The sequence below is a fragment of the Danio rerio genome, chromosome 5 (genome assembly GCF_049306965.1).
Source record: "Danio rerio strain Tuebingen ecotype United States chromosome 5, GRCz12tu, whole genome shotgun sequence".
NCBI classification, from domain to species: domain Eukaryota; kingdom Metazoa; phylum Chordata; class Actinopteri; order Cypriniformes; family Danionidae; genus Danio; species Danio rerio.
Genome location: NC_133180.1, coordinates 11,667,501 through 11,695,000, shown reverse-complemented (window position 1 = coordinate 11,695,000; position 27,500 = coordinate 11,667,501). Strand labels below are relative to the sequence as shown.

Sequence of the window (27,500 nt, the reverse complement as noted above, 5' to 3'; positions counted from 1 at the left end):
ATAATGTAATTAATAATAATAATTATTATTATTATTATAATGATGCTGATGACGATGATGATGAGATGATAATAATAATAATAATAATAATAATAATCACAATAATAATGCATTCATTTAAATATATTTAAAATTATTTATCATCTAAATCTTAAATGACACGGAAGAGCATAATTATAGAAGAGAATTGTAATCAATAATAATAATAATATTAATAATAATAATAATAATAATAATGATGATGCTGTTGACGATGATTATAATGATGATGATGATAATAATAATAGCAAAAATGTGTTAATTTAAATATATTTAAAATCACTTATCAGCTATGTCTTAAATGACACATACGTGCAAATAAATAATATAATAATGTAATGTATGATAATAATAATAATAATAATAATAATAATAATAATAATAATAATAATAATAATAAAAAATAAAAGTTACAGTTTAATAGTTTAAAACAATATATTGCATAAAAAGTAATAGATGTAGAATTAGGCCTATAAAATAACAAAAAATTATTGCCAGGGTTTTTTTTTACCATAATTTATAATACTCTACAACACAGACAATAAACACAATAAACACAACATCACTTAACACAATTTTGACATAATCTACATTGTAAAAGCGCTATAGAAATAAAGATGAATTGAATCACTTCAAACTGTTTAAAAAATGGCGATAAAAGTAACTTTTTCAAACTTTTAACAAAAATTATTTTTTCAGGAAAGATTAAGATTCCATAATGCTATTCAAAGCATAAAAAATGTATAACAAAATATGGAAACCTGTTAATTTATGTTAATTTAGCTTTTTACAGTTCACTTTTATTATGTTCATCAATATTACTCCACAATAACCGAGTGTTCATTAAACAACCAGTCCGACAAGCAAGCAAGCAAGCAAACAAACTGATTCAATTTGCATCTGAGCAGAATTAGCATCGCCATCAGGGTGTTTATTGTAAATGTTTAAACAGGAAGAGCCTCGAAATGTTCAATAAACATTAAGTCCATCATCCCGGTTATGCTTCTGACAGAAATACAATGTACAAAACCCTGTAAATATTTCAATACGTCCGCTGCTGTGACACATAGTGGTACAAATAAAGGCTCTGTTTTTCAGCGGCGCATCCAATTACAGTCGGTGTTACTTTGACATGTAAGGTTAGAGAAGCCCAGGTGCAGATTTGTGTCCCATTACTTTGAAATGACACCCCTGAATGCCTCATCTTTGCTTGATACAACACTTCCCCATCATTTCAGTGTGATCTTTCACCGATTGTGTGGAAACATGTCAGAGGAAGGGGAAACAAATTGCTCTTCGGTGTGTTTCGGTTCTGGAGAGCCACGGAAATGCTTTACAACAGAGCGCTAATTAATCGGTCCTTGTGTTGTTCACATTTCTATCTGAAGCTCCTGTAAGCAGAGAGGGATTAGTTCTGGGTGATTGGAGATGTGGAGGGCAGAGATTACTGCAGAAACATTAGCAAACGCTCTTATGAATATATATCTCTTTTTTAGTGCTGTTCACCTTAAAGGGCCATGAAACCCCCTCGTTTCAGCAGGGTGTTTTCACACCTCTACTTTGGAAAAAGTCTGAAAAGTTAGCATGTCCAGCTCTGTTTAGGGGGGAGTGTCGGAGGAACTAAAGTGGGAGGGTGTGGGAGTGTCTATTTGGGCACGCGCGAGTTTCAGTCAAAATACACACAAGAGGAAGTGATGGTGTTTAACCTACATGGACATCTGTAGTCGAATTATTTGCCAAATTATTAAATGTTGGACTTTAACTGCAGTTTGGCTCTTTGATTCAGGGAATTCATTCATGCCCCTCGCGACAAACGCGATATTTGATTCGAGGATCTGCTCTAAGTGTGTATTTTTCATGCAATGTTTGATACCGCACAGCGAATGAGAGAAAAAAAAACTCTGCATTTCCCGGAAACTTAGATGCACACGGCAGGTAGTGTCAGAAAGCCGCGCGTGTTATTCCGGTCACAAAATGCGGTGCTATGTTTGCATTCAGTGCAATAGTTAACTTAATTCTATACAAACAAACTGAATAAACAAAGAGCACTGGTCACTCACTTACCAAATCTGTAGAGACAGGACAATCACCAGCAACTAGAGCCGCGTCTTTATGAGGAGGAGACTAACGTTACAAGCGAATCCGGATTTCAGCGTTTGCAGATGAGAACAGCTCTCAGGTAAACAATGTTCCTCCTTAGACACGTAAGTTATTGTTGTCGAGCGTCGCGTACATTATTAATCCACACGTTATCCAGCTGCGCTCTCACAGAGAGAAAATGAAAACGAAACTTAATGGCAGCAAACTATAAAAGCAACACTTCACGCTTGTTTTGCCAACACAACATGGCGTCTCTGTGGCGTAAACACGGTGACACTAATGAATATTAATGAAGTTGCACAATAGAGCGCGCTGATTGGTTTGAACCAAGCCTTACTCATGCATTAATGCAGCACACTGTAAGACGTAATAAGACACACTCTGGCACAGACGCCCAGTCTGCACGCTGGTATACACGCTATTATGTCACGACCGTGACGCAGCTTCAAAAATTCGTTTCAAACAGGAAGTACGAATTTGCTTGAAATAACGCAAAAACAACCAATTTACACTTTTTAGTGAAATATAGGTGTCCTAATAGTGTTTTTAGCAGTGTGGGACACATATATGACTGTCAACAGCTCAAAAAATGTGTTTTGGTGTTTCGTGACCCTTTAAACTTGATGATGGATGGAATAACAATAACTCAATTAAAAGTCAAGGATACCAATTAGGAGGATGGAACACTCTTGTCTAAAGTAACACTTCTCCTTTTTTGTTTCTTGTTGTTTGAATATAGGCTCATTTTACAACACTAGAGTTAGACTGTTGAGTTGTTTTTTTATCCATTCAGCTGTTCTCCAGTGTAGGGTTGCACCAGTTGTTCGTAAGTTCATTTTTAAACTAGAAAGTAAAGTCCACACTCTTACTAACTACTAGTTAGTTTGTTACTAAATTTGTTCTTCAGTTGCACCCGCATGTTTTTAAGGCAAACTGTAGTTAGCAGGTCGAAAGCTCTCTGTAAAGTCATGCGCGACTCATTGAATAACGTAATATCCAATAAAAAGCATTTAAATGGTAACACTTTACAATAAGGTTCATTAGTTAATGCATTTACTAACATGAACTAATCATGAACAATACATGTACAGCATTTATTAATTATAATTAAACATTTACTAATGCATTATTAACATCCAAGTCCATGCTGGTTAATATTAGTTAATGCACCATGAGTTAACATGAACTAACAATGAACTACTGTATTTTCATTAACTAACTTTAACTAGCATGAACAAATACAGTACTAAATGTATTGTTCATTGTTTGTTCATGTTAGTAAATGCATTAATTAACAATAATGAACCTTATTGTAAAGTGTGACCATTTAAATTGTTAAACTACTTTTGCCCTTGTGCACTGTTTAAATTTACTACCTTTTTTTGTTATGTTCAGGATGAAAACATCCACTAAATTAAACTGCTGTAAATATGCATCAGATAAATATTTTTTTCATTTTTTTATTTTATTTTTTTGCAAAAATCCGTTAATCAACTGCATTTTGATCAAAACTACCAAGGGCCTTATCATACACCCAGCGCAAGGCATGACGCAATTGTAGTTTCAGCATGGTGTAAGAGTCGTTTTGACATTTTGCAGAATGCGTGCTTATAAAAATACTAATGTCACAATATTAATCACAGGCAAAGGAGAAAGAAATGATTGAGAAACAGGCAGAGCAGAGTCAGTCAGATGTACAGTGTCAGGTAAGGGTGTTGTGCTTTATTGAAGGGATGATGACAATTTTCTTGGGGGGGTGAACATTTTTTTTATGTTTTCAGAGTTGTGGCTGTTTAGCAGATTTCACAGGCTCATAATCATAATGACGTAGTCTCCATGCTTTAATAATAATTATGATAAAACCATTTTTAACTGTGAGGACATATTTTTAATAGTACAATTTGGCTGTATTATTTGTGTCCCCTTCATAAAAATGCTCGAAAGAAATTTTATATTTATTGTCCCCCCCTACTGTTAAATCAGATTTACGCCCATGGTTGCAGAACTGTTTAAATAGCAAATGCATTTGTGCTCATATTTGCGCCCTAGGCATTCTGGTCTAAAAAGGAGGCGTGTTATGACGCATTGCTGTCGAGTTGCTATTTTGAGGAACTAAAATACTGTTCAATAGACAAGCTGAGAGAAGGTCTTTTTCAGTTTATCCATGACAATTAGCTTTTTTTATAATATTATTAGCAGTATTATTTATTATATGCATATTTATATTTGTTTTATTAAAAACAAGCTTAGATTTGTCCACCTGTCAGGTTTTAGACCATATGGGGCACAGCATGTGTATTAGGATATGACTCAGTTTTTTGACCACACATCATTATTATTGTTCATTTATTCTTTGCTGGAAATTAGAACTGAGTTTAGAAAAAGATTTGAAACAATTTTTTTGCGCTTAATAAACAAAATTAATCATGTAGGCAGATAGATGTCTGTGCATACAACACATTTCCCTATCCATGAGAGTAAAAAAAAAGGAAAGTAAAGAATGAGGAGGCTTATTCTCGCGCTGCAGATGGTCTGTTTAATTGTTTTCTCGTTAGTGAAGCGCTCAGTTTTTCCACTTACAAAGTCCACCATGTAAACAGTAAATGCACTAACGCGAGACGCAACTGACTCTTAAAGGAAATGGGAAATGAGACTCTAATTGGTTTATTTTCAAAACACACCTATAACTCATTAAAAGAATAAGCTCAACCCTGTTAGACCATGCGCTGCGGTGCAAAGCGGATTTTTCAAGCGATAAAATAGTAAATGTGGATTCGGACACGCCTTTAATGCATTTGCGCCCTGCGGTTTTAATTAAGGCTGTGAGTAGAGAAAGATTATTCTTCATTCTTCATTGTCATTGAGAGATGTAAACTCTTTTCAACCGTTAAACACTCAAAAAAGGAATTGTGCTGCTTATTCAAACTACTTATTTAAATTGAGTTGAATCTACACAATTATTAATCTAATTTTAAGGACAACTTAATTGTTTTATGTTTAATTAACTTAAATTTGTAAAAAAAAAAAAAAAAAAAAAAAGATTAAGTTAGCAATCAAATTGTGTTGAGACAACATAAAGGTATTGTGTGGAACCCAGCATTTTTTACAGTGCACATGGGGAGAAGCTGCATGAAATTGTAACATATCGTTACATTTAAACACTAAATTTGAATTTAGTGGTGCAATACAAAACAATTTAGTTCAGTGGTGCAACACAAAAATATTTAGAAATGTGTAAGTTGTAACTTAGTGTCCCTTTAAGTCACAACTAGGCAACGTTTTAACTTATGCACTGCTGGTTCAACCAGCCCTAGGTCTGGCAGGAGCACATTTAGCTTAGCATAAATCACTGAATCGGATTAGCATCTCACTCAGAAATTTCAAAAAAGAGTTTTGATAATTTTCCTAGTTAAACTTGCACTGTGTACTAAGACAGAGGGAAAAGGAACAGTCGCTGCATTCTAGGCTGATATGGCTAGGAACTATACTCTCATTCAGGTGTAATAATCTAGGAATGCTAAAAAAAATAATTTTGCTGCTTGTTCATACTAGTTTAAAATGAACTGAAACAACACAATTTTTTAAATTTCAGGACAACTTAATTGTTTTATGCTCAATCCACTTAAATTTGTAAAAACGAATAATTTAACTTCCTTTTTGTTGTCCCAAGACAAATCAATTGTGTGGAACCCAGAATTACACTGTAAAAATGCAGGGTTCCACACAATTGATTCAGTTTATTCATTTTTAACAAATTTATGCAGATTGAACATAAAAAAATAATAAATGAATAATAAAAAAGTCCTAATGAAATCTCAAGAATTGTGTGGTTTTAGCTCATTTTAAGTAGTTTGAACGAGCAAAAAATAAATAAATTTGAGTGTATTCACAGTGAACTTTTTCTGCCGTAACATGACTAAATGTTATGCTGACATGCTAAAAAACATATTATTATACATATGTTATTGTATTTATTTGTATTAATATACATTTATAAATGTATTTATATTAATTTATTATAATCAACAACAATTCTAAATTTAGTCATGTTTCTGTAATATGTGGACAAACTACTGAAAAAGTTCTCCAGCGAGACCACGGTATCAACAAAAGGTGACCGTCTTAGGATCTGAGTGACTTAGTCAGATTATAAGGGGTCAGTAAGTCAAAAAGATACCCCAGGGCTAGATTATTGTGAGCTTTGTAAACAATAAGCAGACTTTTGTTATCGATTCTATTATGGACTGGCAAATAAATGCAGGGAGGACAGGATTGGTATAATATGGTTTGACTGCTTGCAATCAGAAGCATCATTGACCATTTGGAGACGAGAAATAGATGAGAGCAGCAATCAAGCACATAGGGAATTACAATACTCGAGTCGCGAAGAGATGAAGGCACAGAGTTGTTAATTTACAAGTTTATATAATTTTGTTGCAAATGAGCAATTATATATGTGTGTGTGTGTGTGTGTGTGTGTGTGTGTGTGTGTAGTTGAAGTCTTTGTCCCATTTTATCTTTTTCAAATATTTCCTAAATGATGTTTAACAGAGCAAGGGATTTTCACTGTATTATCTATAATATTTTTCTTCTAGAGAAAGTTTTTATTTTATTTTATTTTTTGGCTAGAATAAAAGCAGTTTTGCATAAAAAAAACATTTTAAGGCACATCACTCCAAATTTACTTCAAATAGACCTCAGAGGTAGCATCTACAGTGAAAAAAAAAACAGCGGTGCTAAAACAGAACACTGGGGTACACTGTAAGTCAGTTTAGCCATTGAGGATGAGTGTGTGCATAAAAGTGTGCCTAATATGACAGGGAACCCTCTACTGGACAAGAATGACTGCAACCGTCCTAAAACTGTTCCTAAGATGCCAGCTGAGTGTTCGAGCCATGATAAAAGAGTCTTGTGTCAAAAGTCAAAGGTGGAACTAAAGTATAAGAGTGCTTGTGCCATGGTGTTGCCATGGCATCTGTGGTCATTAAGATGTCAGTGAAATCTAAAGTTTGACTTCTAGTTAAATAGAGCTGTCAAAAAGTTGATGAATCTAGCAGTAGGTGCAGATTAAAATAATAATAAAAAAAACTGAAGTGCCTAAAACTGTCCTCTTATTTTGATCAGGGTTCTTTTACAAACATCTGATTTAAGTTTGTTTTTATGCGCTTCATGTGACTCATGAAATATGATTAAAACTAATTATTTAATTCAGTAATGATGATTTCAGATATGATTAAGCAGTGACCTAAAAATGTAGGTAATTGTACAGCAGGTTGTTCTCCAATTAGGATTTTACTATGTGTGTGTGTGTGTGTGTGTGTGTATAAACCTAAGGGGAATTTAAATTCTGAAGGGAAATTATATTCACAGAAGCCTTTTGCATATTTCTTTATGCATCCTATTTATATTTTTGACTTTTAGCAAAAAATATATTTCCTCTCATATTCTCATCTATTACTGAAATCTGCATTTATTTCCTTCAATCAAAGTAAAATAAAGTTTTTTTTTTTTTTTTGTGCCAAGAGTATACACAGCTGGCATTTTGCAGATGCTTACAAAAAGATAGAGAAGAACAATAGTGAATTGAAGAACGCACAACTGATTTTGTGTGAATTTACTAACAGAAAAATAGTCAGTAGGGCCTGGTCTGAGATATATATATGTTCATAAGTTTGTCTGAAAATATGAGGCCCTTTTCACATGTACACAGGTATTTTTATAAACGTTTTATATTTTCTCCACTTTCCCCACCCAAAAAACCTCTGTCCACATATAAACACACTGTCATGCATGTTAAAGGCACGCTGAATCAATAAGTAGTGATAATGGCACTTTTATGCTGAGCTGACACCAAACAGAGAATTCAACACAATCTCACGGCAATTCGTAACTTTTTTATTTAGTGGCTAATTCGTATGAATTCGTACGATCTAATTCGTACAATTTAGTACGATTTGCTTATCCCCCAATGACGGTTGGGGTTAGGGGTGGGGTCAGGTGCCACGCCTCCTTTTTAAAATCGTACCATTTCGTACGACTGAACTCGTACGAATTCGTACGAATTAGCCACTAAACTGGCAAAACGTAAAATACTTACGTTTTCTCGTGAGATCAGGCTGGAGAATTTCGTAAATTGCATACAAGTCAATGCAAACAAAACACCACCCTGGGAGTTTTGAAAGTGCAGTTTTAAAAAATCTGATGTTCGTGGGGACATATGCTGCTGACTGGTAACTAGTTACACTTTAATTTAATTTAATTTAATTTAATTTAATTTAATTTAATTTAATTTTACTTTAATTTTACTTTTTTTATTTTTAATTAAATTAAATTACATTTAATTTAATTTCTAATTGTATTTTTATTTTATTTTTTTATTTTATTTTGTTTTATTTTTATTTTTTTATTTTTTTTATTTTATTTTATTTTATTTTAATGTCATTTTAAACATTCCTGTGGTGTGACAAAACATTTTTTTAGCACTAAAATCCTCCATAGTCCCTCAATTAATTGACATGATAATTATAAAATTAGTTTTAGATGAACTACAGGCTGTCTTGCAGCAGAACATTTTAGCGTCCCAAAAGTACTCCATGCCAGCTCCCCATTCATAATGCATTATAATGTCTTGTATTGCACCTTATAATCAATTTAGAGTTCTGAAAATTGTAACCATACATATAATAGATAGCTTTAAACACATTAAATCTTATAACACATGTTTTACATAATGTATTAGCATGAATAATAATGTTAAATATTTTGAATAATGTTTTCTGTAAAGCATAATGTATTACGACTGCCTAAAATACTGACTGATAAGGTTTGATCTTGAGCTAAAAATTATCTAAAAAAAATCAAAACAAGTTTTGAACAAATTCACTGAGAGCTCTATTTTAACGATCTAGGTATACAAAGTCTAAAGCACATGGCGCAAAAGCTTTAAGGGCTTGTCCAAATCCACTTTTTCTTTTTTCAGGACAGAAAAATATGCTCTGCGCCCCAGTACATGATCTAACAGGGTTGTACTTATTCTCTTAATGAATTATGGGTGTGTTTTGAGCATAACGTCCATTAAACCAATCAGAGTCTAATCTCCCAATCCCTTTAAGAGTCAGTTGTGTCATGACCTGTTCTTATGCCCCATATGGTGATGCATACTCTCCAAAACCTGACCGGTGGACAAATCTAAGCTTGTTTTTATTAAAACAAATATAAATATGCATATGATAAATAGCACTACTAATAATATTAATATTGAACAAATGTATATTGTCATGAATAAACTGAAAAAAAGGCCTATGACATGAAAAAGGAATGAAGGCAGTGTTTTTTTATATATTTATGTATAAAATAATATATATATATATATATATATATATATATATATATATATATATATATATATATATATATATATATATATGTATCATGTTAATCCTTTAATTTTTTCATATATGGAAAGATATTTCTGTATTGCCGAACATCCTGTGTGTATTAAGCAATGTGTAAGCGTTTGGACTTGGCGCATAACATGCTCTGTGCTGGACTTTAGACCTGCTTTTGGATGGTCAGTGGTGCAGTCCATATCAGTTTCTCAAAATAGCAACGTACCAAAAATGAACCTTAATACTTGGGTTGGGTATCGTTTTTTTTTTTTTTTTTTTTCGATATCGGTGCTAAATCGATACTTTTAAAACAGTACCGGTGCCAAAATGGTGCCTGAACCGATACCTTTAGGCCACAAATTTTATTATAAATATTAATAATAATAATAATTATTATTATTATTATTATTATTATTAGATATAATTATATAATATATCATATATATCATTATCACTATCATTATAATTGAACCATATGAATATATATTTATAATAAGTTTAAAGTAAACATCAAATCATATTTTATATATTTTAATTGCATAAATATATTTATTTTGATCATTTGTTTGTTAGCATAAATGCAAGATTTGCATTATGCTATAAACATTACATTAGCTTACTACTAACCTGTGGAAAGTCTGTCATCAAAATCAGGGAGCACCTTTTTTCTGGGTTTGGGGCTTGTGACAACTTTTACATGGACATCAGTGATCTAATGATTTGCCTTAATCTGAATAAGACAATAATATGATTCAGGTGTTTACATGAGCTGCTTTTTGAATGTTACATTTATGATTGCCAGTTACATTTAATAGCACATAGATCCATCAACGTCATTGCGCCATCAGCCTATAAATGTTTCCTCCGCAGTTTGTGTCTGTGGTTCTTTAAGATATTAAAAAAATCACTGTTAACGTGGTAGACTCTTGATCAGAGTATTGTCTTAATCATATTAAAATCAGAGTATTGGTGTCCATGTAAGCGTACTCAGATAATGTGTCAGATGATGTCACAAGCTGTCAGAGATGGTCCATTCCTCACCTTTAAGGTGATTCCATGAGCCCTCACATTTTATAAGTTTGACGTGTTTCTCTCTGACATGCAACTTTTGTAACATCTGCTGCATGTTGGTGTGTCAGGTGTGCTTATAAAATATAGCCATACTGTAGAATGCTTAGTTTAAGCAAATTAGATGAATGCGATCATGCGTGTTGATGAAGTTAGTCGCTCGCCGCATGTGCTGTACTGCACGCTTTGCCTTCTATAAGCTTCAATAGCAAACGCCTGACAACGCTGACATCCGTATCCCTCAAAGCTGTTTAGAATTAAACATTTAGAGATGGTGTGACACAACGCTTACTCACGTGTGTCTTTAATGCACCCCTTTACGCTTCTTAAGTTGATAGTATCACACCAGACGTGCACATTCGCATGTTTTTTTAAAATGAAACTATGAAGATGGCGCTCTGTGGCATGACAGCCGCTGACTTGCAAATTCTAAAATGCATGGGCGCTGCGCGTCGCCAAGCAGTGCTTCCGGTGCGCAACCTGCTTTACGTTCTTGTTGCAGCACCGAAATTAGGCACCGAAATTCATATGCTGATTTGATCCGGTGCATACTGGTTCCAAAGGTACTGGTGCCATAGTTCCGAGTTTCGGTACCCAACCCTACTTAATAGACCTCTTTTTTTTTTAGACCAGCACACCCATGAGTCCACAGAGTGTCACAAACGTATTTGCTGTTTAAACAAAGTGGTGCAAACTGTGAAAATTACAGGTGCACTGGAAATAGCAACAAATCACGCCAAGCGTATCTTGCGCCTTATTGTGCCTGGTGTATGACAGGGCCCACTGTGTCTTTTGAAGTTATAAAAGTTTTAATTTATAATTAATATTATCATTAATAATATTTTATTTATCCTTGACATTTTTTATCTAAGATGGCGCAGTGCCGCAGTAGGAAGTGCTGTCGCCTCACAGCAAAATGGTCGTTGGGTCGCTGGTTTGAGACTCGGCTCAGTTGGAGTTTCTGTGTGGAGTTTGCATGTTCTCCCTGCATTCGCGTGGGTTTCCTCCGGGTGCTCCGGTTTCCCCCACAGTCCAAAGACATGCGGTACAGGTGAATTGGGTAGGCTAAATTGTCAGTTGTGTATGAGTGTGTGTGTGGATGTGGATGTTTCCCGGAGATGGGTTGTGGCTGGAAGGGCATCAGCTGCGTAAAAACTTGCTGGATAAGTTGGCGGTTCATTCCGCTGTGGCGTCCCAGGGTTAATAAAGGAACTAAGCCAAAAAGAAAATGAATGAATGAATGATTTTATGTCTACAGTTAACTTAGGGAAACTGAAAAAGGAGACTTTAGGTTAGGGTTAGGACTAACCCATGCTATTATATTCAAAATGTCTTTTTGAATTAAAACATTTAATCTTCTTATTTTAAGCAATTTATTAAGCAGTTTTATGCTTTAAAAGACCATAATACAAGAATTCTACTGCAAATGGTGTTTCCAGAGATCTACCTTCCTGCAGATTTCAGTTGCAACCCTCACCAAACACACCTGCCTGTAATCATCAAGTCCTGTTCGCGTCCTAATTAATTAGTTCAGATGTGTTTGATGAGGGTTCGAGCTGAACTCTGCTGGAAGGTAGATCTCCAGGAACAGGATTGAGCACCCTTTGTGTACATCAATTACTTTAATAAACTCACAACTTCGTAATAAATACATGCTGTACTATCTCAGTTACAATCAAAGTCACTTATTGCCCCATAATTATTAATATTTTTTTTCTTTTTCAAATATTTCCCAAATGATGTTTAACGGAGCAAGGAATTTTTCACAGTATTTCCAATTATATTTTTTCTTCTGGAGAAAGTCTTATTTGTTTCAATATGGCTAGAATAAAAGCAGTTTTTAATAATAAAAAAATATTTTAAGGTCAACATTATTAGCCTCCTTAAGCAATATATTTTGTTAATTGTCTATAAAACGAACCATCATAATTGTCACCGACTCGGTCCCAGTCATTCCCCTCGCCGCCATCCCCGGATTTCTAAGCATTACATCATCCACCTTGACTGATCGTGCACACACCTGAACTGAATCCAGTTAACGACACACGCTCCCTATAAGCCACACTCAAACTCCAGTTCACTGCGAAGTCTTGTTTCAGCCCCGGCCAGCATTACTGAGCGTTATATCCTGCCTGATCTCCTGTGCATTACTCCAGCAGGTTTCTGACTCTGCTTTGCCTTCTGCCTGCCCACGACCCAAGCCTGATACACGGACTCTGATACTCGCTGCCTGCCCTTGATCCAAGCCTGATACACGGACTCTGAATCACGCCACCTGCCTCTGACCCTTGCCTGGTAATTCACTCTGTGTCTGTCAGCCGCCAGCCTTGATACCTTTACTGCTACTGTCAATGTGTGTTTGCACCTTTGTGCATATTGTATGTTTGAGTAAGTGTGATTAATAAATACTGCATATGGATCCCTCCGTGTCAGTCTCCACGTTACAATAATACAATGACTTGCCTAATTACCCTCACCTGCCTAATTAGCCATGAAGCTAAGCGTTTAAATTGCACTTTAAGCTAAATACTTGTATTTAAAAAAAAAAAAAAAAAGTGGTAAAAATATTACATACTGTCATCTTGGAAATTGGAGAAAAAAAAATTACTGGATGGCTAATAATTCACGAAGGCTGATAATCTGACATCAACTCTTATTTTCTTATTTTTTTTAAAGCATTTGTAAGCAGATTCATGCTTAAAAAGGCCACAATCCAGATATTTCTACAGGAAAACAGTGTGCATAAATAAACCAGCAGCTTCATAATAAATGCTACTATTATTTTTAATCTGCCTAAGTAGCATAAATGTTAATGAAATATGCGAGAGGGTCTCTTAAGCGGGATCTCTGTAGTTCAGACCCACCGCAGACAGAAGAGGGATTACGCCACTTTGAAAGAAGCCTGTCGAGTGAAAGCAGTAATTAAGTTCCAAACCTTCATTGATCTCCTTTCTCTTTTCTCCTCCTCTTCAGTGCTAAATAAATAATGTAGCTGCTCTGAGCTGGTATTAATTGGACTTCTCTTACGAGTGTGTGTGGGGCTCTGGCTGACCTTTGGAGGAATCAGTCCCACGGAGCTGGGAGATCCACACCCCAGGCAATTAAACAGGAAGAGGGTTTTGACGGCGAGTCGGTGAGGGGCCAGAGAGACTTTTAACGCTATTGGTCAGTGAGCATACTCCATATTTGATTCATAAATATGCAGCTGTGTGGATACTGGAGGGTTCTATATGCTGCAGGGTTACTTGTTCAATGGATTCGGGTTGAAGTCAGTGTGTTTATTTGGCATTTGTTCATTTAATTACTCACCCACAAGTTAAAGAAACAAAAAAAAAAGCATAAAAAACAAACATATTTTATATGAAACCTAATTTATTTTAATTAATATATTTTATTTTATATAACAAAAAACAATCATAAAAAACAGACATATTTTATATGAAGCCCTTTTAAAGCCCTTCATTCTGTTTTCCAAAGTCATGATTCTTGCACCAAACTTGAACTAAATAATCAGATATTGATTTATTATTCATTAATTCATTTTCTTTTTCGGCTTAGTCCATTTAATTATCAGGGATTGCCACGGCGGAATGAACCATCATCTTATCCAGCATATGTTTTACACAGCAGAGGCCCTTTCAGCTGAGAATTAAATACATTGATAAGCATTGAAATACATGATGAATACTCTTCCTGACACATGAAAGTGTAAAGCCTGCAGCTAATAACAAATGTGGAAAGTTGTTGCATATCATATTTAACAAACCATTTAGGCCAACTGGTAAATTTGCTTACATGGATAATTGAATATAAATTAGATGATGTCATTACGCTGCTGTGTCGTCAGCCAATCATTGCATTGCTGATCATGATTTTCACAACACACGCAGTGATTTCAGATCAGTTCATCCAGACATTTTAATTTGATTCGCGAACTTGTTTAAAGAACCAAAATTAGCCAGAGATCAGTTATCAAGATGAACAGATCCAGGATATGCCAAACCATCTAAGACCGTTTAACTGAGTTATAAAGAACTGACCCATTGTCTGAAAATGGAGATTTCGAATGTTCAAAGACATTAAAAAAATAACACTGCATAACCTAAAGATCCCGGCAGCATGGTGGCTCAATGGTTAGCACTGTCACCTCACAGCAAGAAGGTTCCATGAAGTTTACATGTATTCGCGTGGGTTTTCTCTGGGTGCTCCAGTTTCCCCCACAGTCCAAACATTTCCGCTGTAGGTGAATTGAAAAAACTAAATTGTCCGTAGTGTATTAGTGTGTGAATGAGCGTGTATGGGTGTTTCCCAGTACTGAGTTGCAGCTGGAAGGGCATTCACTGTGTAAAACTTATGCTGGAAAAGTTGGCGGTTCATTCCACTGTGGCGACCCCTGATAAATAAGAGACTAAGCCGAAGAAAAATGACTGAATGAACAAACGTAAAGGACCCGTTAAATGGTTAGAAATTTGCATTTTTATTTGATGTTTGACGTGAATACAGTTAACAGTATGTTTGGGACAGTTATTGACAAATCAGGTCATTAAAATTGCACCATTATTATAATTTGATTAAATAGTAAGGGGTAATATAAAGGTCGCTGGTTCAAGTCCCGGCTGGCCCAGTTGGCATTTCTGTGTGGAGTTTGCATGTTCTCCCCGTGTTGGCGTGGGTTTCCTCCAGATGTTCCAGTTTCCCCCATAGTCCAAAGACATGCGGTATAGGTCAATTAAATAAACTAAATAGGCCGTTGTGTATGTGTGTGTGTATGGGTGTTTCCCAGTACTGGGTTACAGCTGGAAGGGCATTCACTGTGTAAAACTTATGCTGGAAAAGTTGGCGGTTCATTCCACTGTGGCGACCCCTGATAAATAAGAGACTAAGCCGAAGGAAAATGACTTAATGTACAAACGTAAAGGACCCGTTAAATGGTTAGAAATGTGCATTTTTATTTGATGTTTGACGTGAATAAAAGGTGAATAAAAGACTTTCTCTTTCTGTTTACAGATGCTGCCTTAGTTCAGTCTAAACATGGTATTTCTGAAGATTATACAGTAATGTGGTTGCGTCACTCTTAGAAGACACTCCACTTCCAGAGCCTGGAGTAAATATGCTTTATAATGTTGTCTATGTTGCCAGTTCACTTGGGTTTAAGGGAAGTATTGTTTTAAATGAGCCATTCAGAGGAGTGAAAGAGAAAAAAACTGTTCAGTCATACAAAATGCTTCTTGCATAAAAGCTTTTTGATGGAGGCAACTCTTTAAATGTGGTGTGAAAATCACTACGTATCAAACAGCCTTTACTACTGAGGTTTGTCCTTGGATGTGCTGATGTACTTTGAATAGTTTTATATTCTCACAATACAACTTTTATTCTAACATTAAAGGGAGAGTTCACCCAGAAAATGAAAATGTGCTGTTCATTTACTCACCCTCAGGCCATCTGAGACGCAGAGATGCAGTTTTATTCAGTTGAGCATCAGAGAAGATTTTTCGCTGAAGCTGTGGCTCTTGGTGATTTGTGAAATGTAAGTCAGCAGCTACTGCCACTTTCACCAGCATGGCTCACGCCACACTTTAAGCTAGACTTTACTTTAGGGGTGTAGGGATGGTAGAAGAAAAGTGGGATGAAGGAGAAAGGGAGTAAGAGGATGACCCACATAAACAGGTGGGTATGTTGATCGGGCGTCCTGCTATGCCCAGAGACTCAGAGTGGGGGTACTGTCTCTGTAATAGTTTGGCAGAGTGAGCGGACCCCCCGATGCAACACATGTAGGAGTAAAGAGGGTTAGAGGATTGTGAATGGGAAGCGAGGAAGTGGAGGGAGGGTTCAAGAACAGTGCTAGAGGGATGGTCTTCCTTAAATAAGTTTAAGGGAGTAGGTGATTGGTTTAGGAGACAAAGTGAGGTGTGGTTCCGCCGCTGAACCTTTATTAACAAGTTAACTCCATATAAAAGTGTCAATTTAAAATATTTACTGCCATTTAAAAAATTGCTGCCAATTTAAAATATTGTAATAAAATAAATTATGTAGAGACCAAACACAGTTAACCATTAATGTTTAAAATATTGTGGGGAAAAAAAAACACAGAAATGTACAGCATTAATAATTTAATGATAGTTATCAATCAATCAATCAATCAATCAATCAATCAATCAATCAATCAATCAATCAATCAATCAATCAATCAATCAACCAACCAACCAACCAACCAATCAATCAATCAATCAATCAACCAACCAACCAATCAATCAATCAATCAATCAATCAATCAACCAATCAATCAATCAACCAATCAATCAATCAATCAATCAATCAATCAATCATCAGTCAATCAATCAATCAATCAATCAATAAATCAAAACACACATACAAATGATTTATATGGTTTTAAATATGTTATATACTTTAAAGTATCTGTGTGGACAGAACGGTGTAGGTATAGTGTGTCCATAGTCATATTGGGGTGATTTAAACAAAATAAATCTCTTTTTTAATTTCCTGATGTTAAAATAGGATTTAAATCCATCCCATAGTGAGGCTGTCCACAACGTTATGTAGGAGTGTGGTTTTCCTGCCCATTGAATTGCTTGACAGCTGCATATTAAATTGTCTCCGTAGTAGCATGTATGATCATATCAACAAAACAGGACGCTCGCAAAGCAACTGGGATTAAAAGATCTGTTTAGCTCTCTGTGATCATCGATCGTCATCAAATGGGATCATAAATGAGTTTTACAAGTTTAAAAGGTTTTTAAAACAGTGCATGTTTGTAATGAATTACAGCGATTTTACTGTCTTTATCACCACAGCCGCATGTCAGTACAATTGTGAAAGAAGATGCTTCAATCCCGGTTTGTGGACATTAAATTAGGTTTATTTTGTACATTAACATAATGGATATCCAAACAGCTGTGGATAATAATGTGTATCCTGTCATATTTGCCAAGAGTGTGCAAAGCAGTAATCAAAGCAAAAGGTGGCTACATTGAAGAACCTAGAATATGACACATTTTCAGTTGTTTCACTATTTGTTATGTATATAATTCCACATGTGTTCATTCATCGTTCCAATGCCTTCAGTGTGAATCTACAATTGTCATAGTCATGAAAATAAAGAAAACTCTTTGAATGAGAAGGTGTGTCTAAACTTTTGGTCAACAGCTCATGAGTTCATGTTGGTTACATTTAGCTTAAACTTAAATGTTAGTTAATACATTAATTAACAACATGTACTAACAAGTAATTAAGGAAGTCGTTATTTACACATAAACTCATGTGTCTCATGTTGTATTTAATGTTGATTCTTGATTAGTGCATACCTTAACTCATCATTAATTCATAATAAAGTAATGTTTAGTTTGCATATTAATACATCGTTATTCATGTACTGTTATTGTAAAGTGTTACCACTATTTTTAAGTGTTTCCTTGTAAAAAAATGCAGTTCCACGCTATCACTTCATGTTGTCCAAACACGATTCAATTAATTTAACTTAAGTGTTTTGACAACTTTAAGTAGATTGAACATAAAACAATTAAGTTGTCTTAAAAAAAAAAAAACCCATATTAAATAAGTATTTTGAACAAGCAGCAAAAGCACTTTTTTTGAGTGTTGATTGACGTGTGGGTGAGTAAATTAACATCAAATTAAATTTGTTGGTGTACTTTCCCTTTAATAACTAATGTTATGAAACGTCCCTTTTAATTAAAGCCATTTTTATGCCTTGTAATCTTCAAAACGTGTCTGAAAAAGGTCAAGAGAGATGCAGATCTTCATATGCGGAGAATGACGAGGGTCTTAGCATGTACCCAGAAGCGGAAGTGGCAGATTGGGATGTTTTCTGTCATGCTGTAGTGAAAGAGAAATATATGAGGGTGAGCGGAGTGAAGGGCACTGCCGGTGCACCCGCTCCGTTCATCACTGGCTGTTTAGAGATTAATGGAGGCGTCTTAATGGACACTTTAAAGAGGTTATTCCTCCGGCAGCTCCATCTTCCAGACACAGAGTCGCTCTGTGAGAAAACACTGAAGCAATGCTGACGGTGTCTGCTGGTGTCGGTTATCTTTGTGTTTTTATTGGAGTTTTTACTATCTGTGGGGTTCAGATTACATGAGCGCAGGGGTGCAATGCCTGCAGTCGCACTGTTTTACTTCGTTTTGGGATGGCCAGTTCCCAGATGAAAAAAATCATGACTGATTTTTCGGTGTTTTTTTATCCTGGGACACTTTATGCTGACCACTATCTTTGTACCCTAGAGTCAAACATGAAATGAAGAGAGTAGAGAGAGGAAAAAAATAATACATTTCCAGAAACTTTTATTAAGTCAAACTTAGGAAAAAACTAACTCAGGTTGCATTTTATCCCAATAGAAAAAGTTTAACTAAACTAAAATATATAAAAATAAATACATTTGTAAGTATAGTTAACGGAAATGGTTTTACAGGTAAGTGCATTTTCAGGACAGTTTCCATTTTTGTTACAATACTGAATTAAAACATTGCATTTTACATTGTATGTAATTTTACATTGTATGTAACAATGTATGTAGTGTATTGTAATGTATTTATGCAATACTACTACTACTGTTAGTACTACTACTATACTACTACTACTACTACTACTAATAATAATAATTATTATTATATAATTATTATATAATAGTTATTAATCAGGAGTTGCCACAGGGGAATGAACTTATCCAGCATATGTGTTATGCAGCGGATGCATTTCCAGCCGCAACTCAAGATGGGGAAACACCCATTCATACTTTTTCACACATATACAAGATGGACAATTTTAGCTTACCCAATTCATCTACAGCGCATCTCTTTGGACTGTGAGGGAAACCAGAGCACCCCGACGAAACCCATGCCATCACTGGGAGAACATGCAAACTCCACACAGAAATGCCAACTTGAACCAGTGAAAGTATTGCTGTGAGGCATTCGTGCTAACCACATCGCCACAGTGACACCTATAATAATAATTTTAATAATAATAATAATAATAATAATAATGATGATGATAATGATAATAGTAATCTAGTTTTAATAATACTAATAAAACAGCAACAACAATAATAAGCTATTTTTTATAATAATAATAATAATAAAATTAATAATAATAATAAGAATAACAATAATCTACTTTTTAAAAATGACAACAACAACAATCATAATAATAATAATAATAATAATAATAATAATAATGATAATAAAAGTTATAATAATAATAACAACATTAACAATAACAATAATAATAATAACATAATAATACTACTACTATCACTACTACTATTACTACTACTAATAATAATAATAATTTTAATAATAATAATAATATTCTAGTTTTTTATAATAATTAAAATAATTCCTTACAATTCCTTAAGCTTTTCTGGACATGCAAAATAATTTAACACTCAATTAGCACTCAATAAAGCACATAATCAGTACCTGAGGTAATCATTGTCTAAGTAGTTTATGCTGTTGTTTGTTGCGTCTGCAGGTGTGTTTGTGTATGTGTGTGTGTTTCTCTCTCTCTCTCTCTCTCTCTCTTTTCCTCTTCCCAGCCATATACATTATTATAATTTATATTCACAAATAAAATAACCATTTAATTTAATTTGATTTTATTTCACAAGCAATTTAATCAACTAATTTTTAGAAGAAGGGGGACACCTTTTCTCAGTGGTTAGCACTGTTGCCTTACAGCAAGGAGGTTGCTGATAGTCCTGGCTGGCTCAGTTGGCATGTGGAGTTGATAGGGGTTTCCTCTGGGTGCTCCGGTTTCCCCCACAGTCCAAACACATGCGCTCTAGGTGAATTGAATAAACTAAATTGGATGTAGTATATGTGTGTGTAAATGAGTGTGTATGGGTGTTTCCCAATACTGGGTTGCAGTTTGAAGGGCATCCACTTTGTGAAAATAACCCTGATGAATAAAGGGACAAAGTGGAAAGAAACGTGCTGTTTATGCTGGAACAATAAGATTTTTATAATGTGATGCAAAAGTACATTAATTACACCCCTTTACTTTTTTTTGTAAAATTTTCACCAATGAAAGATATGAGACAGCTGATTAATAGATACTTCATGATTGTAATCCCATACACTTAGTTCACTGTTAGAGCCTTTATAAGTGTTGCATCTTCTATATATGGTACACCACACACTGAGTATATTCACCTCAATCACTTACAGTACAGTCACAACTGCAGCATCTCTCCGGACATGAAACTTTATTGAATTTGCATTGCTGAGCTGCAGCCGAGACGGATATTCAGATGTTATTTAGATTTGACTGTTGACATTACGCTCACATTTCCACTCAGCCATTTGCCTGCTGCAATATAAGAGGCTTAATACAGATTGCACTGTCTCCAGCTAAACACAAACGCCTCTGCTGCCTGTTGTTCTAAGATGTAATCATAAAATCCTTAAGCCTTCCCTGGTGACCTCACATCAACGTCTTAAGAAAGAGCTTTTTTTTTCCTGACCCCAACATCATTTTTCATGCAACTCAAGTGGTTTTAGCATGTAAGAGTCTCACTTCCGAGTGTCCTGATGTATTGGAAACATCCGCTTAACACCCCAATTACTGCAGATATTCATGCACACTTTGCATTACATGCTAAGAAGCTTTAGTGCTGGAAGATAAAGCTGCAAAACAAAAGGAGTTATATAACCGCTGGTAATGACGACGGAAGTAGTGTGTGTGTGTGTGTGTGTGTGTGAACGTGAAAGAAGAACTGACATGTGGCATGTAAGGATAAACCGGGTGCCTTATTTAAGAGATGATTGACTGTCAATGGGATATTTGTGATTTGGAGTTAAGCTGAAGTTAAAAAAAAGAAACAATTGTTTCATGATTGTCTTTGGAGTTATTCATGGGCATCAGTGGTTGTTTTTCTTGATTTTTCACTTTTGGAAATATGATAAATATTTACTAAATGTAAATGTTGTTTTCTTTAATTTTAAACTATTTATTTAAAGCTGTCTCTATTTCTACTACATTTAATGGTTTATTTAAAAAACTAATTATTTAAAATATAAAAAAGTAGGGTTAATACACTAGTGTTAATATAATAGTAATAAAGTAGTAATAATAGTATAAAGTAATACATATAATACACACGCACACGCACGCACACACACACACACACACACACACACATACACACACACACACACACACACACATATATATATATATATATATATATATATATATATATATATATATATATATATATATATATATATATATATATATATATATATATATATATATATATATATATATATATATACACATAAACACACATAGTTGAAGTCAAAATTATTAGCCCCCGCCCCTGTTTATTTTTTCCCCCAATTCCAGTTTAACGGAGAGAAGATTTTTATTTTTTTTAACACATATTTAAACACGATAGTTTTGATAACTCAGTTCTAGTAACTCATTTATTTTATTTTTATCTTTTTCATGATGACAGTAAATAATATTTTACTAGATATTTTTCAAGACACTTCTATACAGCTTAAAGTGACATTTAAAGGCTCAACTAGGTTAATAAGGTTAGCTAGGCAGGTTAGGATAATTAGGCAAGATATTGTATAACGATGATTTGTTCTGTAGACTACTGAAAAAATATAGATTAAAGGGGCTAATAATACTGACAGTAAAATGTTTTTTTTTTTTTGTTTTAAATAAAAAAACTGCTTTTATTCTAGCCGAAATAAAACAAATAAGACTTTCTCCAGGACAAAAAATTTTATCAAACATACTGTAAAAATTCCCTTGTTCTGTTAAACATCAAGACAAGAAATACAGGAAAAAATTCAAATAATTCAAATAAAAAATCTAATAATTCTGACTACAACTGTATATAGGTTTTATACATTCATTGTAAATAATAATTTTATCGATCCATTGTACAAATATGATTCACAATTGTCTTTGGATTGTGAATCCAATATATATATATATATATATATATATATATATATATATATATATATATATATATATATATATATATATATATATATATATATATATATATATATATTTACCAAATTATGTTTAACAGAGCAATGAAATATTCACATTATGTCTGATAATATTTTTTTCTTTAGGAAAATGTTTTATTTGTTTTATTTCAGCTAGAAAAAAAAGCAGTTATTACTTTTTAAAACTCTATTTTAAGGTCAAAATTATTAGCCTCTTTAAGCTACATTATTTTTTTTTTTGATAGTCTACAGAACAAACCATCATTATACAATAACTTCCCTAATTACCCTAACCTTACTGTTTACACAAACCATACATTTTATAAGATTTATACCTCTCTATATACCTCAGACTGGGCTGAAGGATTACCTCACAACCAAACAATGACCTTAAGCACAGAGCTAAAATAACGAAGGATTGACTGCACAACTCTGTGACTGTTCTTGAATGGCCCAGTCAGAGCCCTGACTTAAACTCAATTGAGCATTTCTGGAAAGACCTAAAAATGGCTGTCCACCAACATTTAACATCCAACCTGACAGAACAGGAGAGGATCTGCAAGGAAGAATGGATATATATATATATTCAGTTGGCGTTTCTGTGTGGAGTTTGCATGTTCTCCCTGCATTCGTGTGGGTTTCCTCTGGGAGCTCCGGTTTCCCCCACAATCCAAAGACACATGGTACAGGTGAATTGGGTAGGTTAAATTGTCCATACTGAATAAGTGTGTGTGGATGTTTCCCAGAGATGGGTTGCGGCTGGAAGGGCATCCGCTGCATAAAAACAAGCTGCATAAATTGCCGGTTCATTCCGCTGTGGCAACCCCGGATTAATAAAGGGTCTAAGCCAAAAAGAAAATGAATGAATGAATGAATGAATGAATAAATGCACAGATTTTAAGAGCGTGATTCAGCTTTACAACTGAACTCCCTCATTCACTTTACTCATTCAGTCTTGTTAAAGAAAACAGGAGCTGGTTTTTATGTCATATGCCATTGCGTGTCCAGCAAACGTAGAGCAGAATTAACTGAGAGAATCAGACTCAAAGATTGTAGCTGAAGGAAAGTCAAAAAGAGCCCTTTCCATTGTGCCAGTGTTGAGGAAAGTTCACTGATGTTTGTGGATTGTTTTGCCGCCTCTGGCTCTGTATGACGTGAATGTGTGCATGGCATCGTGAAATCAGACGAATACAAAGCCAATTTAGAGCATTAGGTTTGCCATGGGTCATTCAGCAGGGCTATGACATCCAATAAATTTAAAATGTGTAGTTCGGGACAACGTTGAGCAAATATCTAAATCACAATTAATTAAAAGAATAATAATACTAAATAAATTATGACACTCTTTCAGCCCTATCATGCACCACTGGATATTGAGTCTTTGCCAAAAGGCTGTGTTGGAAAATATTATATGTATACGCTGGATTTGTTAACACCACATTTGTCAACTAGTGTAATATGCATGAAAAGAACACTCTTTTTTGGTAAAAGGTTCGTTTTACATCCCTCTAAAGTTAAACAGTTTTACCTTTTTCAAACCCATTCAGCCCATCTCCGGGTCTGGTGGGAGTCCTTTTTATCTTAGCTTAGCATAGATCATTAAATCGGATTAGACCATTATCATCTTGCTCAAAAATGACTAAAGTTTCATACATTTTTCAATGTAAAATTTGACTATTCTGTAGTTACATTGTGGATTAAGATTGACATAAAAAAGTCATTATTTTCTAGGCCGACATGGCTCGGGGTTATACTCTGGTGTAAAGACCAAGAAATTTTGCTGTTGTACCATAGTTGCAATAATATTATGCTGCCCTAGTTTCCTAGCCGGGGACTTTTTTTTAGGCACTCCAAAATATCATTGATCCTGCTGCAACCATGGTACAGCAACAAAGTTCCTAGTGTAGTTCTTAGACATATTGACCTAAAAAATAGCAACTTTGCAATTTCTGTCGGTCTCAGTACATAAATAAGATTATTTTGGAATATTATTGAAAATGTCTTTGGTCATTTTTGAGTGGGATGCCTAATAATCTATCGTTTGACACAATTGTCTCTCTTTAAATGCAAATTAGCTGCTGCTCCCGCCTCCTGTCCAAATGAAGGTGGAGCCTTTACGGCTCATGACTCAGTTACTACTGTACATCAACAACAAACAAAGCAGCCGTATTTTAATACATTCATTCATTTATTCATTTTCTTTTCGGCTTAGTCCTTTATTAATCTGGAGTTGCCACAGCTAATTGAACTGCCAGCTTATCCAGCATATGTTTCACGCAGCGGATGCCCTTCCAGCTGCAACCCATCTCTGGGAAACATCCATACACACTCATTCACAGGCCACTGCGTCGCGTATTTTAATACATTGTTATTTAAATCTAATTTTCTGAACACACAAAGTGGACACACTGAAAGCTCATTCATTCATTCATTTTTCTTTGGCTTTTTAGTCTATATTTCAGAAGTCAGCACAGTGGAACGAACCACCCACTATTCCAGCATAGGTTTTACTCAGCAAATGCCATTGCAGCCGTAACCCAGTATAGGGAAACCCATTCACATTTAAATCACATTCACATACACTCCCTACAGACAATGTGGAGAACATGTGGAGAACATGCAAACTCTACACAGAAATGCCAACTGACCCAGCTGCGGCTCAAACCAGCGACCTTCTTGCTGTGAGGCGACAGTGCTAACCACTAGGCCACAGTGCCGCCCCATCAGTTTTCATGACTTTTTAAATCAAGAAAGTCATCAATTAGTAATCTTAAAACTAGCTATTTAATGTTGAGTTTATTCGATGTTGGATAGTATGGCAACACTTTATTTTGATGATCCATTTGAGTATTAGTAGACTCTCTGACAAATATCTGTTGACATGCTCCTTCAAAAGACATTTACCTGACTATAAGAAACTTTGCAAGTACATGTCAGCTTACACTAACCCTAACCTAACAGTCTACTTATAATCTAATAAGATTTAGCAATGTAAACAAACAGACCATCAAAATAAAGTGTGATCGATAATATTTTATTAAAAATATATAATAGAGAGTTGTGATAGAGATTTATGCCTGTTTGAAAAAAAAAACAAGTAAAAAAAAAAAACATTAGTCACAATGGATGCAAGCAGTGTGTATATTGTTGTTTCATTCATCTTGGATTTAATCTAGACTTCAACTCTTAAACTCTGCAGCTCCAAAAAAACATTTTTTACAGGAAAATGCAATATAAATGAAGAAATATTGGTAGAGCATGGATCACATATTATAAAATATGAAACAGTTTTTAAAACTCTGAGCTGCAGTGTTTCCTTTCAGCTCAATTTTTCTGCACTCCAAACAGAGTTGCTGTTTGTCCAAACTACTTATTAAAAATGAGCTGAAACAACACCACTCTTGAGTTTTGTTTTGTTTTTTTGGCTCAAATGAACTGTTCTATGTTCAACCCACTTACATTTGTAAAAACTAATACGATAACTTAATTCCATCATGCTGTCCCAACACAAATTGGTGTGGAACCCAGAAGAGGTGTAGTCCTTGCTATACGCAGGTATACTCAGTATGCCTACTTTTTTCCACAAGCTGTTTGGGTATTACCACTTCTGAGGATCAATAATTGCATTTGCGGAGATTTGACTTCCCTAATTTATGTGTATTCACATCTCCTTTAACTGTCTACTGAATGTATTTTTTAAATTGCATCCTAATTTGTTGCAACCGGTGCATTTGTTTAATTTGTGCCATTTCCTACCCCCTGACGACCGCAGCAGCTGTGAGAACATTTCGTGAGAGTTTTCGAAGATCACAACAAATCAACTGAATGAAGTCTCGCTGAAACTTTCAAGTGAAATTAAAAAACAACATGGGTGTCACTTTAGCACTCCTATATTTCCATTCGGCCCCCTTAAACATTTTTTATTACCTCTTGAACTGTACTGTACATTACCAAATGACCGCCTCAGTCCCCTTTAATTTTTTTTTATATAAAAACAGCGGCAGACTTCCGCTTCTCTGTTTTCAACTCGTTTTTCATTTAGTCAGCAAACCACAGCTGTAAGCACAAGGTGTGTTTATCGAAAGATTGTTGGAATATCTGCATTTTATACATATATATTTAATTAGGCTCATATACATTATGTAAACTTCTGTGGAAGTCAATATACAGGTAAATGATGTTTGTATATGTATATATATATATATATATATATATATATATATATATATATATATATATATATATATATATATATATAGCTAATGAATCAAAGAAACATTGGTCTTTTGTCGTTTTTTTTGCCTACTTTTAAAATTTAGATTGGGTGGGTAATAGTACACCTCCTTTTTTATTACTATACCACTGGAACCCAGCATTTTTTACAGTGTGTGTACAAATAGTGGTGCTTTTATAGCAAGTTTGACTTAGCGATTGACAGAAATATATAGAAACCTTGCTGAAAAATCCAGCTTGACCAGCCTAGGCTGGTTGGCTGGTTTTATCTGGTTGACCAGCCTGGTTTTAAAGGGGTTTTGGCCATTTCCAGCCTGGTCTAAGCTGGTCAGGCGGAAAAATGACCAGCTTAAACCAGCTTGACCTGCCTGATTCAAGCTGGACATAGTTGGTTTTGGCTGATCTCCTAGCCTGGCTTGGCTGGTCAAGCTGGTTTTAGCTGGTCTTCTCCCAGCCTGACCAGCTAAGAGCTGGAAATGGCTGGAAACAGCCTGGAAATGGCCAAAATCCCTCTAAAACTAGGCTGGTCAACCAGCTAAAACCAGCCAACCAGCCTAGGGTGGTGTAAGTTGGTTTTTCAGTAGGGAAAGAATTAAAGAAAGAAAGAAAAATCTACAACAGGTGTTATATTTGGCTCAAGCCACCATAATAAGTTATGGCG

General features: G+C 34.7%; 1 long non-coding RNA gene across 3 annotated transcripts in view; it reads right to left on the bottom strand.

Annotated features, from left to right (window-relative positions):
• Window positions 1–27,500, bottom strand: part of LOC137495558 (uncharacterized) — a 320,840-nt gene that overhangs the window by 80,542 nt on the left and 212,798 nt on the right. Inside the window, exon 4 of one of the 3 annotated variants that reach the window (XR_012406729.1) lies at window positions 909–1,430. The exons of 1 other annotated variant lie outside the window; for it this stretch is intronic. This is a non-coding gene — a long non-coding RNA (uncharacterized lncRNA). Of the gene's footprint in view, window positions 1–908; window positions 1,431–15,525; window positions 18,850–27,500 lie in introns of those variants that run through there. One more of the 3 variants, XR_012406728.1, reaches the window with a different exon arrangement.